At 41.2% G+C, this 21184-nt stretch overlaps 1 long non-coding RNA gene across 1 annotated transcript in view; it reads left to right on the forward strand.

Annotated features, from left to right (window-relative positions):
• The window catches only part of LOC120100692 (uncharacterized), a 28167-nt gene extending 11586 nt beyond the window's left edge, over nt 1-16581 (forward strand). The window contains exons 2-3 of the long non-coding RNA XR_005500584.2: nt 12315-12448; nt 13247-16581. This is a non-coding gene — a long non-coding RNA (uncharacterized LOC120100692). The remainder of the gene's footprint in view (nt 1-12314; nt 12449-13246) is intronic.
• The last annotated feature ends 4603 nt before the right edge of the window (nt 16582-21184 follow it).

Genomic DNA, 21184 nt, shown 5'->3' on the forward strand with positions numbered 1-21184 from the left:
CTGTGCTTTGTTTGTCTAATCCATTCATCTATTGATGGACGCTGAGTGATTTCACATCTTGGCTATGGTGAACAATGCTACAATGAGAGAAGGAGTATGCACTGATACACTGGTTTCATTTCCTTCGGAAGCACACCCAGAAGGAGTATTGCTGTGTCCCAGGGAGGTTTATTTTAAGACACTGCCTCACGATGTACCAGAGGGTGTCTTGAACTTGCTACGTAAGACAGACTGGCCTTGGACTTGTGGCCCTCCTCCCTCTGTCTCTCAAGTGCTGGAATTTCAGGCATACATTCCAAACTCAGTTTTGGTAATTCTATTTTAATTTTTTTTGAGAAATCACCATATTTTGCACACTGACCACATTAATTTCCATTCACCAAAATAAGATACAAGGGTTCCCTTTCATCACTTTCTCACAAATACTTACCTTCCATCTTGAAATCTTGAGAAGATTCACTATTGGATGCTCAGTGGCCTAGAGTGTGCTTTGCTTTTACAGAGGGCTCTAGTTCAGTTCCTAGTCCTCACATGGGGCATCTCATAACTTCTCCAGGAGATCCAGCATCCTTTTCTGACTTCCATAGGTACCTGTACAAACATTCACAGGTACTCACTCACCATAGACTAGTGTGGCTCGCAGACCTCATCAGAGAAGTCCCTATGTGCAGCAGATGGTGCTTACCCCAGAAACTCACAGCTGATGAAAACTCAGAAAATAAGTGTTCCAGGAGTGTTCAGATACAAATGGAATATCTATATCACAACCCCTCACAAGGTTGGGGGATCATTTCAGAAGAGGGGGGGTAAAATATTGTAAGAGTCAGAGCAAGGCTGGGATGGTATCTTCTGGACATCGTCTACTCCATTCATGAGCTTGCATCTATGTCTGCCTGCATGAGAACAAGCAACTTACTATTTATCATGGAGGGGAAGGGGATCATAAATTTCCATGCCTTACTGAGGACCTATTGGCAGTTAATGGCTTCTAGGGGACAGAAGAGTCAATTTGAAAAATATGGTCCTTAGTGGGTCAGACAAACTCCAGTGGAAGGCCCCAAGCCCATGAGTATAGAGGGAACACAAATTGGGCTACGTAGATTTTTTTTTTATGTAAACAAAGCATGTGGTAGGGAGAGTGTCCAGAGGTGAGGAGTGTGTCTGAGAGGAAGAAGGGATGACAATGATTAAAACACATTGTAAGACATCCTAAAAGGAAAGCTAACTGGACGTGATGGCACACTAATCGCAGCATTCAGGGTAGAGAAGGCTGATTTTTGAGATTTCAAGGCCAGATCGCTCTACATGGTAAGGTCTAGGCCAAAACAGAGCTACATTTTAAGACCCTCTCGCAGGTGGTAATGATAATGGTGGTGATGATTACAAATTTTTCCCATTTGTCGATTAAAGAAAAAATGAACTAAAGGTGCTTTCAGATAAAAGCAACAGAACATTGAAGCAAAATACCTTCAATGACAGAAATTTATTAACTTGAATAACAATAAATCTCATCACTGTACAAAGAGATTTGGTTGTCTTCCACGGTCAAGAGTTTGGCTGAGTTTAATAAAAGAACATGTTTTTTAAAAAAGTTGTACAAGAGTAGTTGAGAGAATGTCAAAAGGGAGAGTTAGAAAGCATCAAAACAAGAAGTGCGTTTCTAGTACCTCTTTTTCACCCACTTCTACTCCCAGTTTAGTACAAGGACCCACTTCTGTCCATCAAAGACGTATCTTTGAAATAAAGGAAATCCAGGGTAAGTGTCTCTTATGAACATAATGTTCTCGTTTCAGAAATGCTATTTAGATAAGCCTGAAAACAACTAAAAGAGTCTTTTCTACTAGATGAGAATGTTTCATTTTTTAAAATTTATTTCAAATAGTTTTATTTACTGCCACCAAATGTTCTTTGAATATTTGTCCTTAATGACTTGTTGGTCATCCCATAAGGGTCCTCATTCTTCACCAAACTCCATCAAGAAAGTCATCCATGGTGTCTTTAGACTGTCCACAGTTGTAGCCAGTCAGTACCCTCCCAGAGTTCAGATAGGAATGCTCAAGTCAGGACCCCTTTGGGAAGAGTGTCCTCTCTGACCCTACGATGATTGCCATGGTGAGTCATGCCATTTTGCAACTTAGGATAAAGGAATACGGACTTGAATTTTTGAAACTCTCTCTTTTTACCTAGCTTATGAACACACAAACTTTTTCATTCTGCAGAATACTGACAAGGTTTCTACACCCAGTTAAGGCAGGCCTCACTGAATGCTCTACTTCATAGTCAACGGGGCTGGAGTCCTAATCCCACTCACTCATAGCGCAGTAGAGGTCAAGTAGCCTGCCCGTGTAGATCAGACATCTCCAAACCTCGGGGTTCATTCCCTTGCCTAGATGTAATAATGCTTTTGTCCCAAAAATAATGTAAACTCTCTAACTTAATTCATTCACATTCTATCTTTGAATACTATCATTCTCAGAACCAAAAGTTGGTTCTTTGAGAAAATCAACAAGATAGATAAACCCTTAGCCAGACTAACGAGAGGACACAGAGAGTGCGTCCAAATTAACAAAATCAGAAATGAAAAGGGAGACATAACTACAGATTCAGAGGAAATTCAAAAAATCATCAGATCTTACTATAAAAACCTATATTCAACAAAACTTGAAAATCTTCAGGAAATGGACAATTTCCTAGACAGATACCAGGTATCGAAGTTAAATCAGGAACAGATAAACCAGTTAAACAACCCCATAACTCCTAAGGAAATAGAAGCAGTCATTAAAGGTCTCCCAACCAAAAAGAGCCCAGGTCCAGACGGGTTTAGTGCAGAATTCTATCAAACCTTCATAGAAGACCTCATACCAATATTATCCAAACTATTCCACAAAATTGAAACAGATGGAGCCCTACCGAATTCCTTCTACGAAGCCACAATTACTCTTATACCTAAACCACACAAAGACCCAACAAAGAAAGAGAACTTCAGACCAATTTTCCTTATGAATATCGACGCAAAAATACTCAATAAAATTCTGGCAAACCGAATTCAAGAGCACATCAAAACAATCATCCACCATGATCAAGTAGGCTTCATCCCAGGCATGCAGGGATGGTTTAATATACGAAAAACCATCAACGTGATCCATTATATAAACAAACTGAAAGAACAGAACCACATGATCATTTCATTAGATGCTGAGAAAGCATTTGACAAAATTCAACACCCCTTCATGATAAAAGTCCTGGAAAGAATAGGAATTCAAGGCCCATACCTAAACATAGTAAAAGCCATATACAGCAAACCAGTTGCTAACATTAAACTAAATGGAGAGAAACTTGAAGCAATCCCACTAAAATCAGGGACTAGACAAGGCTGCCCACTCTCTCCCTACTTATTCAATATAGTTCTTGAAGTTCTAGCCAGAGCAATCAGACAACAAAAGGAGATCAAGGGGATACAGATCGGAAAAGAAGAGGTCAAAATATCACTATTTGCAGATGACATGATAGTATATTTAAGTGATCCCAAAAGTTCCACCAGGGAACTACTAAAGCTGATAAACAACTTCAGCAAAGTGGCTGGGTATAAAATTAACTCAAATAAATCAGTTGCCTTCCTCTATACAAAAGAGAAACAAGCCGAGAAAGAAATTAGGGAAACGACACCCTTCATAATAGACCCAAATAATATAAAGTACCTCGGTGTGACTTTAACCAAGCAAGTAAAAGATCTGTACAATAAGAACTTCAAGACACTGAGGAAAGAAATTGAAGAAGACCTCAGAAGATGGAAAGATCTCCCATGCTCATGGATTGGCAGGATTAATATAGTAAAAATGGCCATTTTACCAAAAGCAATCTACAGATTCAATGCAATCCCCATCAAAATACCAATCCAATTCTTCAAAGAGTTAGACAGAACAATTTGCAAATTCATCTGGAATAACAAAAAACCCAGGATAGCTAAAGCTATCCTCAACAATAAAAGGACTTCAGGGGGAATCACTATCCCTGAACTCAAGCAGTATTACAGAGCAATAGTGATAAAAACTGCATGGTATTGGTACAGAGACAGACAGATAGACCAATGGAATAGAATTGAAGACCCAGAAATGAATCCACACACCTATGGTCACTTGATTTTTGACAAAGGAGCCAAAACCATCCAATGGAAAAAAGATAGCATTTTCAGCAAATGGTGCTGGTTCAACTGGAGGGCAACATGTAGAAGAATGCAGATCGATCCATCCTTATCACCCTGTACAAAGCTTAAGTCCAAGTGGATCAAGGACCTCCACATCAAACCAGACACACTCAAACTAATAGAAGAAAAACTAGGGAAGCATCTGGAACACATGGGCACTGGAAAAAATTTCCTGAACAAAACACCAATGGCTTATGCTCTAAGATCAAGAATAGACAAATGGGATCTCATAAAACTGCAAAGCTTCTGTAAGGCAAAGGATACTGTGGTTAGGACAAAACGGCAACCAACAGATTGGGAAAAGATCTTTACCAATCCTACAACAGATAGAGGCCTTATATCCAAAATATACAAAGAACTCAAGAAGTTAGACCGCAGGGAAACAAATAACCCTATTAAAAAATGGGGTTCAGAGCTAAACAAAGAATTCACAGCTGAGGAATGCCGAATGGCTGAGAAACACCTAAAGAAATGTTCAACATCTTTAGTCATAAGGGAAATGCAAATCAAAACAACCCTGAGATTTCACCTCACACCAGTGAGAATGGCTAAGATCAAAAACTCAGGTGACAGCAGATGCTGGCGAGGATGTGGAGAAAGAGGAACACTCCTCCATTGTTGGTGGGATTGCAGACTGGTAAAACCATTCTGGAAATCAGTCTGGAGGTTCCTCAGAAAATTGGACATTGAACTGCCTGAGGATCCAGCTATACCTCTCTTGGGCATATACCCAAAAGATGCCTCAACATATAAAAGAGACACGTGCTCCACTATGTTCATCGCAGCCTTATTTATAATAGCCAGAAAATGGAAAGAACCCAGATGCCCTTCAACAGAGGAATGGATACAGAAAATGTGGTACATCTACACAATGGAATATTACTCAGCTATCAAAAACAACGAGTTTATGAAATTCGTAGGCAAATGGTTGGAACTGGAAAATATCATCCTGAGTGAGCTAACCCAATCACAGAAAGACATACATGGTATGCACTCATTGATAAGTGGCTATTAGCCCAAATGCTTGAGTTACCCTAGATGCCTAGAACAAATGAAACTCAAGACGGATGATCAAAATGTGAATGCTTCACTCCTTCTTTAAAAGGGGAACAAGAATACCTTTGGCAGGGAAGAGAGAGGCAAAGATTAAAACAGAGACTGAAGGAACACCCATTCAGAGCCTGCCCCACATGTGGCCCATACATATACAGCCTCCCAATTAGACAAGATGGATGAAGCAAAGAAGTGCAGACCGACAGGAGCCGGATGTAGATCGCTCCTGAGAGACACAGCCAGAATACAGCAAATACAGAGGCGAATGCCAGCAGCAAACCACTGAACTGAGAATAGGTCCCCCGTTGAAGGAATCAGAGAAAGAACTGGAAGAGCTTGAAGGGGCTCGAGACCCCAAAAGTACAACAATGCCAAGCAACCAGAGCTTCCAGGGACTAAGCCACTACCTAAAGACTATGCATGGACTGACCCTGGACTCTGACCTCATAGGTAGCAATGAATATCCTAGTAAGAGCACCAGTGGAAGGGGAAGCCCTGGGTCCTGCTAAGACTGAACTCCCAGTGAACTAGACTATGGGGGGAGGGCGGCAATGGGGGGAGGGTTGGGAGGGGAACACCCATAAGGAAGGGGAGGGGGGAGGGGGATGTTTGCCCGGAAACCGGGAAAGGGAATAACACTTGAAATGTATATAAGAAATACTCAAGTTAATAAAAAAAAAAAGAAAAAAAGAATACTATCATTCTCAAGTGGGTTTTACTGAAAGAAAAATTACATACAGTCTTTGGAAGCAAAATGACATGGGCCGGGAAACAAGAGACGGGGATTTTGGTCCCCAGACAGAGCCAAATGCTTATCTCTCCCCATTCCCTAACTTCAGTTCTTGGTAGGCTTTAAGTAGTGGAAGGATTCATGTAAAGGAAAGAGATGGTTAAAAGATATCTTGGAAATATATGGATATACAGATCCATATTTAGTATTTAGTGAGCACTCGTCGTGTGCCAATTGATGTATGTATGTTCTCATGTAAACCTTTTTAGAAAGGGACAGTTTCTGTTATTGTGTCACCATTGTATTTAATTTCATCATAGACATTCACTGTGCATCATTCAGTGTTACATAACAATGTTTTTATTGATACATTTGCTTTAATGTTCATTTAATTGTGCATAGCACTGGGTTGTATGGGGCACTCTCACACAAGTGTACATTTCATAATGAGCAAACTCTTCCCATACACCAGTACCCTCCTCCCCTCCCATTAGATCCCTTTGTTCCTCTCAACCGTTCTCCTTCTACTCTCATGTTACAAATCATCCATGGTTTTATGCATTTATAAACATTTAGCCATAGCAAATTATATGTATATGTGTATGTGTGTATCTGAGACTAGTTTAATTCGCTTAATATGGTTATCTACCTTTGCATCAATTTTCCTATGAGCAATATAACTTCATTTTTCTTATAGCTGAAAATACAATGTTGTGTGTATATATAAAGAAAATTATATGTGTATATTTTATACACACACACTTTTCATTCCTATGCTATTAGCCAGATTTGTTCCATAACTTAGCTATACTTGCTAGTACCACAGAAAACATTGACTTGAAGGTATCTGGTGTGTTGACTTGTAGTCCTTTGGGTATAGACCCAAGAGTGGTGTAGCTGAGTCACACTGTAGATCTATTTCTCTTTTATTTCTATACTAATGGTCTCATGGCTAGACTAGTTGACATTCGCACCAGCTCCTTTTGTCTACAACCTCACCAACACTTGTTGCTTCTCCCGATATGACTGACAAAATCTCAACATGGTATTGATCTGAATCCTTATTATTACTCAACATGTTTGCTCGCCATTTGCGTTTCCTCTTTTCAGTCCACTGTGTTCATCCCACTGGCCTGTTTGTGGACTGACTTGTTTGGTCTTTTACTATTACTGTTTTGAGTTCCTATGTATTCTAGACATTAATCTTTTGTCAGATGCACACTCACAAACATTTTCATTGTAATTTTTTTCTGTAGATGAAAATCAAAGGAATAGAAACAAAACATGGATGCATAGCGTGCAGCCGGGCTCTGAGATAAAGATAAGAAAGGTGATCAGTGAACTTTACCTAGTCTGCTCATGCACACTTGTTAGTCTTTTCCTCTTCACTTTCTTCAATTGGAACAGCTTTGAACTTGGTCAGACTGGGCAACCCTCAAGCTGTTCTTAATTATGTGGCATAGCACATTCTGTTTTCTTCTGGGGTTGGGGGCTCGCCTTCATGCTTTGTAAATACAATATACACAGGATTCCATTCACTCAAGAGCTCTTTCCCAGCCTGTTGTGAACTGTGGGCCTAGTGGTAGTGATTTAGTAAGGTGTCCATGCCAAGGGAGGAGGGGCAGGGAATAGGCACAGAACCATTTTACTTCCTATCTCAGGCCTCCAGTTATAGAAAATGATTGCTAATTAAGCCTTCCATATGTGATCTTGTTGCACTTCTCTGTTGTGGTAAAAATTATAACGGAATGTTTTCTCTCAGTTCCCACGAGCCGGATCCGCTCGCTCAGGCTGCTACTCTGCTACGCGGTACGCAAGCCGCCCTCTCCCAGCTGTCTTCCTTTTAGCCACCCTCTCCTCTAGGTCCCCTAGATGGTAGTTACCATTCCCCCCCCCACACACACAGACAGACACAGACACAGACACATCTCGTTTTGTGGGCCCTGTGCGTTCACAGAACCGGATCCGCATGCTCCAAGTGCCTCTCAGCCATTTCTTTCACACACTGTCCTCTTTAGCCCAGTGAAATCAAAGTTCCAGAAACTTGTTATTTAGCAATTAGATTTACATGTTAAATTCTCAGTCCACAATTCATCCCCACAATAAATTCACTGCCAATTGATGATGCTATAAACCCCTCATCTAGACACGCTAAAATCAACCTAATTCACCTAAATCTGAACCATCCTTCTCTGTAGATTCCATCATGATCTCCCACTCCTCCTCCTCCTCCTCCTCCTCCTCCTCCTCCTCCTCCTCACACTCCTCTTCCTCCTCCCCGCCCCCCTGTCTCCTAGATTTTTCCCCCACCTACCCTTCCTTCTCAACCAATGATAGGCTTTGCCTTATCCTGGACCTGCCTTGCTGCCTAATGACATCATCCTACCCTTCTCCATACGGATTTGGGTCACAACTCCATGTATTCTGATGGGGTATGGGATGTACTGAAAACCTCCACAGCAGGAGTCTTGAACCTGTGAACCAGAAATGACATGATCTACTCAGTAGTGTTAGCATTTTCAGGTAACCACACATTCAAGGACACCATTTTTCAAGATGGTCTGCTAGAGCAGTAACGTGGGAAGAGATGAGTCCAAACAGGGCTGGACACAATGGAATCAGGTTACAGCCTATGAATTCTTAACCAGTCTATGAAGATGTCAATTTAAGGCTTGTGAGTAAACACTGAAGAACCTTCATGGGAATTTCAAAGTAATTTTTATGCTTATTAATTTCCTAAGACATTTCTAAGAAGTTTTTGTTTTCTACATTTACTTCCTAGTTCTTGGTGTGCCTGGCCATTTTTTTGGGGGGACAGCGTGAATTTTTCACTGTTGCATGCTGGATCTTGCTATAGTCTTTTCTGTGATGGTGGGCACTGAGTTACACTCTGAGGGATTAGGTTGATGACCAAGAGATGTGCTTTGCCTCAAGTTAGGAAGCTGAGATGGTGCTAAGACTCAAATTATTTATTTCCCATGTGTCTTAGTCTTGTCGAGGATGTAACAAGAATAGCATAGGCCAGGAAATTGATCAGAAACAAATAATTCATTTATTACTGCTCTGGAGGCTGAAAAGTACAGCCTCAAGGCCCTTGGGTGTCCGGTTGTTGCTTTCTTGCTATGTGCTCATGTGGTAGGGAACGGAGGATACGCCCTCATCAGGCAGAAGAAATTAAAAAGAACAACCTGGAAACTAGTTCCCTCCAAGCCTCTTACAGTCCCTAATCTCTATCTTTGTCATTGAATTAAACATGAAGGCTTTACCTGTTACTACCATCACATTGAAGTGTAAGTCATGGCATTTGAGAATGTATGGAGAGACATGCATACTTGAGCTCTAGTCCCATCTCTCAAGGGTAGGGTTTGTGTCATGTACATTGTGACATACACAAAAAAATATTGTCAAACAAAAGGGTAGGAGGAGTTAAAATCACACAGATGACCAAAACTTGTGGTAGAATTCAAGCTTACTATGTGTGAGACCCTAGTTTCAATCTTCAGTGATAAAAGAAAATGTTTCACCAAATAAGATGGGTGTTACCCACAGATAGTTTGAGAGTCATTGTTCCTAAGAGGTTGGAGACAGGAAAAGGTCAAAGAGAGGGGGATATTGGTGAGCTTTCTGCCCAGGACTACAAATGACAGGCAATAGACTTCCAGAATCTAGATTCTTATAATATTTATGCCTTTCTGGTTTCTTATGTAGTTACCTATGGTGAATCACTGGCCAATGTCAGAGCACTGGTCCTCCTGGGGAGGGAGCAGAGCTCATTCTGGAGAGGCCAGTGTTATCCTGCAGTGAGTCCTGAGGACAGAACTCAGGGAAGTAGGGAGGAGGTGGTTTCTCCAGAGAGGAACAACACAGGGTAAGTGTGCTCTGTAGGGAAGAAGGACATTGTCAGCCCAGGATACATTGTTCAGCACGGAAACAAGTATACTATCAAACAGTATGTGTAACATCACTCATTTATTAGGGAAAGGCATATGTATTTCCTCTCTCTCTCTTTCTCTCCATATATATATATATATATATATATATATATATATATGTAATTTTCCAGAAGGATATTAGTACAGTGGGAACACTGGTGGTCTTACAAGTGTTTTTGCTTTCCGCTTTTGCAGGATTTTATGTCCTCTCTGGGGACATCTTCTGTAATGGAGCTCAAGCTAAGATTGCAGGATTCTAAAAACTTAAAAGAAGATTTGGCCCAGATTTAAGACACTAGCTCTAATTCTGCCCTGGGAGGTTGATACATCAATTAGTCTACATGCTGTCATTTCTCATCCTCTTCTGTTTGGAACGTCAAGAGATCTGACCATCCGTTTGCACATTACCAGATAATAACATTTACTGTTTATGTGATAGAGACACATCTCATTCACACTGGTCAGATAAGATTAGGAAGGGCAGTCTAGTAATTAAGGTCACTAGACTTTGCTGTTTAACAAATTCTTAAATCCAGCTCTAATCCCATTCACTCACTCCATGGACAGAAGGGATAACCACTGAAGCATAATGGTCCCTTCCACCCAGACACAAATGCTGTGGTGCTCCGTATTATTAACGCACTGCTACACTGCCCCTGCACTTAGACTCTGCTGGTGTGCACAGCCCTGGAGGAGATACCCACTGATGAGCTCTGAAGAGGTTATTCATGGGCCAATCATCATCACCAGAAGAGTACAGAATGTTCTGTGACAGGAGAATGTCTACCATGAAACAACACAATTAATCAAGACGGGACATGCATGCAGTGACCATGCAATAGGAGCAGCTGCTGTCATCTCCTCAGCTGGCCGCATGTCAACCTTGAGATGAGCCAATGCCCCGAGGGGCAGGTTGGCAACTCATGTGGGTATTCTAATCTCCAGTTGCCACACAGAACCAGCCTAGTTGCCTCACTTCAGGCCTAGCTCAGCTGGAAAGGGCAATTCTGTTATCTTTAGAATCTTCCACTGCAAACATTCTAGCACTTTCTGAAGGGACAAAATATCCACAAATGTCTCAACTTCTTCCCTTCTTTTTCCAGTTCTGACAAGGGTTCTGAGGTGTGAACATTCCCAAAGACAATCTCAAGAGGCCAACCCCTTTATAAGTATTAGCCCAAGCCTCGTAAGCCTCTGTGACTTTTAAAACAATACCAAACGTCACGGAAATTGGTTCACCCCACGTGAACACTGTCAATGACCAGATTTGAAATACAACTCACCCAATATGGGGAAGAACACCGTCTTTGTGAGGAACAATAAAAATGGCAGGTAGCAATTGTTTATAAAAGATGAAGTGAATTAAGAGGCCTAATATTCATTTGGTATTAGACAACCAATTGGGGCTCTCCTCCCTGAGGAAGACTACTTCTGCTCTCAGCGTTCCATAGTTGCCTGCAGATCTTTGTGTAGGACTGAGGTCTTTCCCCATGGGCATCAGCATGTCTACTGTTGTTCACATTCAGCTCTTGTTTGGGTGATCATGTTGGTGAGACTTTATGGGTGTAGCTTCTGGTGGCCCTAAAAACATACATAGAAATAATGCTATAAGACCAACCAGGCTGGATTTATATTTTTAGGGATATATGTGTATGTATAAAATACATATACAAATACACATACACATATACATATATGTAGCTATAATTAATGATAAGAGAGGCCATGAATTTGAAAGAGATTAAGAAGGGGCATATGGGAGGGTGTACTGGCTGGTTTTCTGTGTCAACTTGACACAAACTGGAGTTATCACAGAGAAAGGAGCCTCCCTTGAGGAAATGCCTCCATGAGATCCAGCTGTAAGGCATTTTCTCAATTAGTGATCAAGGGGGAAGGGCCCAGCCCATTGTGGGGGGTGCTGTTCCTGAGCTGGTGATCTTGGGTTCTATAAGAAAGCAAGCTGAGCAAGCCAGGGGAAGCAAGCCAGTGAGAAACATCTCTCCATGGCCTCTGCATCAGCTCCTGCTTCCTGACCTGCTTGGGATCCAGTCCTGACTTCCTTTGGTGATGAACAGCAATGTGGAAGTGTAAGCTGAATAAATCCTTTCCTCCCCAACTTGCTTCGTGGTCGTGATGTTTGTGCAGGAATAGAAACCCTGACTAAGACAGAGGGTTTCGAGGGAGTAAGGAAGGCATGATGAGATTATATAATAATAAGTAATTATATATCTAAATATATAAATAATTATATATCTAAATATATAAATAATTATATCTATCTATATCTATCTATCTATATATATATGTATATAGAAAAGAGGCACAATGTCAACATGAGGGAGAAAGTCGACATTCAGCTCTTGTTGGTCTGGTTTTCTTGTGTTTTCTCCTGTAGGTCTTTCTACATTTTCATGTGTTCTAGAATAGAACCATGCTGCTTCCTAGAAAGTAGGCCCAGTACCTGCTTTGCTTCGAGCTGTTCCCCGGCGGACTGAATCTTCTCTTTTGGTATCATCTCATCAGTACCAGGTATTTTCCTCCCTGTCTTCTATACCTTGGGATGAGACTTTTAAATTATTCAAATGTGCCTCATTTTTCTCAAACTAACATTTTTACATACACCTTAACTTTACCCATTCAGATGAAGAAAACTCTTTATCAAAGTAAGCAAAGTTAGAGACAAAATCAGAAAATAAAAACACAATGAAACAAAAAAAAAAATCATCCCCCTCCGCACCAAAAAGGAGAGAAGTCAGCACTGAGCAAGCTTTGCTTTTTTCCAAGCTCCGCAGGAAGGTTTAGAAAGAGGCAGCCTGGGCCAAGGGGTCACTTCCTTTGGGAAAACTGTTCCCTCTCTTTGCCCTGACACCAGGAAGGAAAAGTTAACAATTGGCATTCATACTATGCTCAGGGCTTTAGAAGAACTTTTGCACGTAGTAAAAAGGATACAAGGAGAAACCATGTCAGACTGATGCCCTGATGACAAAACCATCCCTTTCCCTACACCAAAGGTTGGGATACTGAAGGCAAGGGACAAGGGACCTCACATTTTCTGTCCATGCCAAACACTGTTCTCATCACCAGACATAAGACAGCAGGATGTACTTAGGTCTCACCATCTGTAGCCAAGGTAAGCAAACTACAGTCCACGAGTCACAACAGGACTATGGCTTGTTTCTACAGTTTTATGGGCACGCAGCCATTCTTGTTTGACTATATATGCTGCTTAAGTCTTCTTTCCCACTTCAATGCCCAAACTGAAGATCTATGTCAGAGACCACATGTTTCCTATAAAGCTTAAAATGTTTGCAACTTCTCCCTTTCCAGAAAACATTTGCTAACCTGGAGCAGAAGAACAGAACTCAAAGAGGGACATCTCAGCTTTCAACCACTAAGGCATGGTATGCCAGTGGCAGAAGACAGCACAAACAGAAGGATGAGAAGAGAGGAACTGAACTTTAATAAAAAACATTGAACAGGTAGCCTGACTGTGGGGTCCTTACACTCTGTAAAGAGCACTGGTAAGCAAGTGACTTTCCTTTTACAGCGGTATCAGCAAAAGCCATAAAACAAAGGTGCAGAGCAGGCTCAGAGGGTAAAGTATTTAATGGTCAAGGGTAAGGATCTGAGTTTGGAGCTCTAGCACCCATGGTGAACTGAGACTTGTGTCATCTCATTGCTACCTGCATAAAAGGGATATAGGCATGCGTTTCTGGTGAGGTTGCATTGGTCAGTCGGTGAAACTTAAATGAGAAGCTTCAGGTACAGTAAGAAACTCTGTCTTGAAAATAAAGGAGAAAGCAATAGATCACTCTTCCCAATGCTGTGACCCTTTCGTACAGGTCCTCATGTTGTGGTGACCCCAACCACAAAATTCATTTTGTTGTTGCTCTATAACTAATTTTGCTACTGACCAGTGTCTTGGTTCCTAAGACGGTTGGAAATATGTGTTTTCCAATGGCTGTGACCCAAAGATTGAGAACTGTTGCAATAGAGGAAGATGCTCACTGTCATTATCTGACTTCCAAAAACATAAATATGGGCGAGATCACCAATATACATACATTTCTACAACACACACACACACACACACACACACACACACACACACCACTTACACACATTGAGCAAACAAGCCATTTAAAAATAGGCTATGGATGTTTCACTGACAAACTTGGCATTAAGTTTCATCACACAATTTTCACATTAAGTACACCATCAACATCCAGTATTTGAGGTCCCTCAGTGTGTTCAGATGTCATTTGTATTAACTTGCTATCCCCATTCTGGTTGGACAAGGAGGGGATGAGAGAGTATTTTCAACACGTCCTCTTCATTCTCTGCTTGATTTTGGTTTCAAATGTCTATTTTCACTGGGAGTTGGGAGGCAGAGGCAGGGGGATCTCTGTGTTTGATGCCAGTCAGTTCCAGGACAGACACGGCTACACAGATTAGTCCTGTTTTGAAAAATCAGGAAGAAAGAAAGAAAGAAAGAAAGAGAGAGAGAGAGAGAAACAAAGAAACAAAGAAACAAAGAAAGAAAAGGAGGGAAGAAAAGGAAGGAAGGAAGAGAAAGGGTAAATGTCTGCTTCTCCTTTATGATTTCTTAATATTATTACTAACCCAATTACCTAAAACAGACATTTTGATGTAAGAAATTGTCACGGAAGAAACTAACCACCCCTAGTTCTCACTGTCTCAGGATTATTTTCATTTTTCTACCCTCCATGGGCTTAAAGCAGTGCCAGGTGCATTTACAACAGTATGGGGTGAGATTTTGAAAATGGAGACAAGAAAAGCAGAGTGATGCTGGCTCAATTCAGACCAGGGGCAGAGACCGCAGGCAAAGTAACACGCACCCATGACCGCAATCTTTCTGAGAGGCTAACTACTGAATCAGCCCAAGAAGTGCTAGCTGATGAGCGACGGGGAAAAGGAATGACGATAGCCTTCTTGAGGAATTAGAATTCAGTTTCTGCTGTAGGTATCCCTGCATCTCAGTTACTCAGCCATGCTTCAGGTGGAGCGAAGGGACGAAGCAATCAGTAGGAAGGCAGAGAGAGGGCTGGTGTAGAAGCACTCCCACTCTGTTAATCTAATTTTGAGGCATGAAGCGTTCTTCAAAATCCAGGAAATGAATGTATTGTTCTTCTGTGTGAATTTTTACCCACCCCCTTTCCTCCAGAAGAGAGGAGAGGATAACATTATAAGGGATCAGAACTTAGTGAAAATGTTGCTTTTTTTTTTCCGGTGGGTTAGCGGTGACACTAGTGATCAGGGCACTTTAGGCAATTCAAGTTCCCACACATCCTATCTGCCCATGAGCAAAAGGATCGAGGTGGCGTTTATACCCTCTAACAGCTCCTGGGAGGATAGCTCTGACAACAAGCGCATTACTCACTGGTGATGTGAGAGCCAAGTTCATGGCTTCTAGCCAGGCACACTCTGTCACTGGACATCTCAGGGTCAGGGTAACCCACCGCTCTGAGAAACTTCTGCCAACTCAGCCTTGAGTCCTCCTGGCAGAGGAAAGAGTGAAGGCTGCTGATCCCAGCTGTCCTCAAGTCCAGTGTCCTTCACACTCTGGATGGCTGTGGCTTTAAAGTCAATTGTCCCAGCAGGCCGGTACACTCTCGCCAAGTCTCCACCGAGACCCTTGATCTGTGTTCCTTGTCTCCCTTTACCCCCTTGCTCACCCAGCAGGCACACCTGCTGAGGAGCGGGTGGACCACGGCCAAACCCATGGCTTCCTCTCTGACTCACATAACCGCAGTGTGTTTGCGTTTCATGCCCTCTGTATCTCTAATCGCACCATATGACGATGCTGCTTCTCATTTGTCTGCTCCTCGCTATGTAGATCTTTGTGGTTGCAGCACCCAATTCGTACCTGACAGAGGGAAAATAACCATCCAGGAGATCCTCATGACTAATCAGATCATGGGATTATTCCAAAAATGAAATAGTAAATGAGATATTAATTATAATTATTTAAATCAAACGAATTAAAATGAGATATTAATTTAAATATTAACCAAAAAACCAGAAAACATAGTACGTACTCATATGTATTTTTAATTTTATTCTTTTTAAGTTAAAAGTAGATGGTTTTTCATATAATCTAGTCTAAGTATGATTTCTTCTCCCCAATGCTCCACCCACTCAAATCTACACCCTTTTGTTCTCTCTATCTCATTAGAAAGCAAACAGGCCATCTAAAAACAATAATAAAATAAGAAAATTAATAAAACCAAGCAAACTAGCAGAAGACAAAAAAAATCCAAGAAACAAGAGCATAAGAATTAATATAAACTGAGAGACTCACAGGTTAACACACACATAATTCCATAAAAACACAATACTAGAAACCGTAAAGTATATGCAAAAGACATGCAAAGGAATAATAAATGCAAAAACAAAAACAACGTTCAGACCAAGTATTGTGGAACAAGGAACCTTTAAAAAGACCATTGAGTTAATTTTGTGTTGACCATCAATTGCTGGACATGGACCTGGGCTTGGGTATAGTTTATATACCCAGTGAGACTCCATTGGAGAAAATTGTTCTTTCTTTTGTGAGTGGTTATCAACTGGAGATAGCTTCTGGGTGGGGGATGGGACCTTGTGTCCACTTCTCTCAGCACTGGGACTCCTCTCTGGGTCAGACCCACGAAGACTCTGTGCGTACTTCCACAGTCTCTCTGCATTTGTATGTATGTCGGTCTTGCTGTGTTGAGAAGGCCTTTCTCTGGGGTCCTCCATCCCTTAGAACCTTTCCACTTCCTCTTCTGCAGGCTTCTCTGAGCTCTGAGAGGAACATTTGATGGAGACATCCCATTTAGGACTGAGTGTCCCAAGGTCTCTCACTCTCTGCATGTCGTTCCGCTGTGGGTCTCTGTTTTCATCTACTACAGTTGGAAGTTTCCAGATGGTTGTTACTGGGCAAGACACTGATCTGGTTCCCAGGTAGGAGAGAGGAAGGCTGGGTCTGCAGAATACTATTCTGAGCCCCTGATTCTCTAACTTCTCATTTCCAGGTAGAGAGTGCCTCAGGGGGATTGGTAACTTAGACCTGTGTCCATATTTATTGTTTTTGCATTTTATTGTTTAGCAGCAACACCAACAATTCTCTCTAGTTAAGTGGTTTGTATAAAATTTCAAATCTAGACTTTTATTTTTAGTATGGAGGAGTTTATCTCAACTGATTTCCATGAACAGAACAAGGGTTGAGTGAGTGACTACTGAAGTTGTAAAGATTCTCCTGAGACTGTTTCCAATCAGAGTACCCTTTACTCTTCTCTGTGACATACCGAAGTCAAAGCTCTATGATGAAATATTGATGAAGCCCTCAGGAACAGCCATGATGGAGGAAAAACTTGACACGACAAAATCCTTTGTTTTTAAAAATTGTTTTATATGAATAGAAGTTTTGCTTGCATGTATGCCTGGGCACCTTGTGCTTGTAGAATCCATAGGGGACTAAATAGGATGTCAGATTCCCTGGGATTAGAGTTAACAAATGGCTAAGACCTACCATGTCAGCCTGAGAATGGAAATCTTGTCCTCTGGAAGAGTAGCCAGTGCTCTTAACTGTTGAGATTTGGTCTGTTGCTATGTATTGTAATGCTAAATGTAGGCCCCCAAGACCTGGTTGCTTCAGAGATGAGAGAGTCTTCACATAGACCCAAGTGACCATACCCCCAAGTTATTTCTGTTTAGTAAATAATGATATTTACAGCCTATAGTTGGGCAGAATTGAGATAGGTGGGATGTTTTGTTCTGGGATTGGGGTGGGAGGATACCATGTGAGAGAGAAAAAGGTGGAGAGAGAAGAAAGATGTCATTGGTTAGGAATCAATAAATCTTGGTCACGGGGGCTGGGCAATTGGAGTTAAGAGCAGACCAAATGAAACATAGTAAGTAATAACAATAACTCTGGGTTATCAATAGGAAATATGTTTTAATAGCATAGGGGGTAGATATATGGTTAGTCTTTGCACTAATAAAATGTTATTATAAATATAAATATCATGTGTGTGTTTTATCCTGGAACTGAATGGTCAAAGGCAGAGTAGAAGCCCCAGATTGAGATTAAATATTTTCTACAATACAACCACTATTGCTCCATCTCAAATCCTTTATATTTCAATAAGAAAAGATGTAGGGAACTGTTATTGTCTTTGTGATGATTTCTTGCAACATTATACCTGTAGTTTAATCATGGCACATCCCAGGGGCTAACAAGTTAGTATCACTACATAGGAACAGGAGAGGAACTTCCCTCTAGCCATCATCATCGCACATGTATCCAGAGTGGAACATTCCCACTGGGAGGGAGAGTCCACTCCAAACTGGCACCTGTTCTGTGATGGGCAGTGTACTTTACAAAGGACAAGCCCCCAAAGGCCTTGGGTTCCAGCAAGGTATGGGGAAAAAACTAAGAGGGAGATCTTCAAGGCTTCTCCTTGGCTTGCTCCACGGTGTGGAAGGTTTTCTTCTCTTTGTCTTTTCCCAAGAATCTCTGTAGAAGAGGACAGGGCTCTGTAAAAGGGCAGCTTCACACCAGTAAACATACACTACAATCCACAGGAGGCTAAGAGAGTCAGTTGTCTCCTGGAAGAAGCCTGTAAGGGCAAGGAGAGAGCAGATAGAATGAAGAAGAGAAAAAGAAGGGATGTAAAATATGATGGTAGAAGTCAAAAGGGCAGGTCACTTTCAGTCCTGAAGAAATTAGAGTTCATGGAGGAAGCTACAGGCAGGCAAAGATACTGACAGTGCCCTTGCCATCCAACCAACATTACCAGGCATGGATACTCTGAAAGCAGAAAGGACTTTCCCCCAACGACCTGAAATAACAGTTTTACTGAAGTCTAGCTAGCTGTCAAAATTATACTCAAAGCGTTTGCAAAATTCTGACACATTGTTTGGAAGTCATCACCACAATCAAAATAATGAATATCCATTATCATCCAAAGCTTCCTCCTCTGTGTTCACAACCACTCTTGTGCAGTACTTCCCTTCCTATGCACAAGCAAGTTTGCATTTTTGTGAAGTTTGTATGCATGAACCATACAACTTATATCTGAATTCTTTTATTCAGAAAATTTACTTTAGGATTCATCCCTATTGTAATTTATGATGTAGTTTTATCCCTTTAATTGATAAGTAGCACTATATAAATACACTACGATTTATGTTTTCATAATGGATTCCTGAATTCTGTTCCATTTTTTTCAGTAACTCAATATTCATGTCTTTGTAGGATGTGGTTTTTTATATTTTCTAATGCAGGGTCTTAATCTGTGTTATAGATGGGATCTAACTCATAAGAACCCTTCTACTTTAGCATCCCAAGTGTTGGGATTGTAGGCCTGAGCCACCACACAGGACCATATGCTTTAAAAACATAGTTTTGTTTGCTGTTTGGGATCTGCTTCTACACTAGGTCCAACGAACCAGAGCCAGTTATAGTGTAATTAATCATTTTAGGTGCCACATAATCAGAATGAACTTAAAAACAGGCCAGTTTTCAGTAAAACAGGAAGTATACTGTAACTAAATAGAAAGGGGGCACATGCCATCTGGACTGGCATCACAGTCCCTTTTACAGATGCAGTGCCTCTGATTCATGTCAATCAAAAAGCCAGTTATACTAGCAAACACTAATACCTTGATTATTGGCGTTTGTTTGTTTGTTGTTTGTTTCGAGTAAGACTGAGAGTCCAGTGGCTATATCCTGTTGTACTTGCAAATTTATTTAAAGGTTTTGGAGACTTTCAGTCTTTTCCAAAGCACTGTTTACATTGTCTATCCCCCTAGGGTGTGGGCATTCAGTTGTCCCACATCTTCACCAGCCCTTGATGTGGCTAGTCTGTCTAATTGTAACTGGTGTCCAGTGACATCTCTATGTTTTTTGTCTTGAAATTACCTAGTAACAAATGAAGTTTTCACATGTTTTCCTTTTCACTTACTTTCTGTTCTTATTTTGGTGAAATATCTCTTTATATCTTTAGTCTAGTATTGTGGTGGTTTGAAAATGCTTGGCCCAAGGAGTAGCACTCTTAGATGTGGCCATGTTGGAAGAAGTATTTCACTGTGGACATGGATATTAAGATACTTCTAGCCACATGGGAGCCAGTCTTCTCCTGGTCGTGTTCAGATGAAGATGTAGAACTCTCAGCTACTTCAGCACCATGCCTGCCTGGATGTTGCCATGCTTCTCACCATAATGGTAATGGACTGAACCTCTGAAACTGTAAGCCAGTCCCAGTTAAATGTTGTCCTTTATAAAAGTTGCCTTGGTCATGGTGTTTCTTCACAATGAAATTCTATTTAAGACACGTATTTAAGCAGTTGAGTTGTTCTTACCCCTTGAATTCTGAGTTCCTTAAAAGTCTTTGCACCAGGTATATGATCTACACATATTTTTCTACCACACTCAGCCTTTTAATTATGTTTCAAAGAACATAAATTTTAAATAAATGGAGTCCAACTTTTCAATATATTCTTTAATAGAACAAGTTCTGGTGTACTGCTATTTAAAAATGTGGTACATTTACACAATGGTGTACTACTCAGCTATTAAAAACAATGACTTCATGAAATTCATAGGCAAATGGATGGAACTAGAAAATATCATCCTGAGTGAGGTAACCCAGTCACAAAAAAAAAACCCATGGTATGCGTTCACTGATAAGTGGATCTTAGCCCAAAAGCTCGGATTACCCAAGATACAATCCATATACCACATAAAGGTCAAGAAGAATGACCAAAGTGCAGATGCTTCAGTTCTTCTTAGAAGGGGGAACAAAAATATTCATAGGAGGAAATAAGGAGACAAAGTGTGGAACAGAAACTGAAGGAAAGGCCATCCAGAGCCTTCCCCAACTGGGGATCCAGTCCATATACATCCAGCCACCAAACCCAGACAGTGTTGCTGATGCCAAGAAGTGCATGCTGTCAGAAGCCTGATATAGCTGTCTCCTGAGAGACTCTACTAGAGCCAGACAAATACAGAGGAAGATGTTCACAGCCAATAATTCTACTGAGAACGGGGTCCCCATTGGAAGAGTTAGAGAAAGGATTGAAGGAGCTGAAGGGGCTTGCAACCCCATACAAACAATATCAACCAGCCAGAGCTCCCAGGGACAAAACCAGCATCCAGAGTACACATAGACAGACCCATGGCTCCAGCTGCATATGTAGCAAAGGATGGCCTTGTTGGGCACCAATGGGAGGAGAAGCCCTTGGTCCTGCCAAGACTCAACC

The sequence above is a fragment of the Rattus norvegicus genome, chromosome 2 (genome assembly GCF_036323735.1).
Source record: "Rattus norvegicus strain BN/NHsdMcwi chromosome 2, GRCr8, whole genome shotgun sequence".
NCBI lineage: Eukaryota > Metazoa > Chordata > Mammalia > Rodentia > Muridae > Rattus > Rattus norvegicus.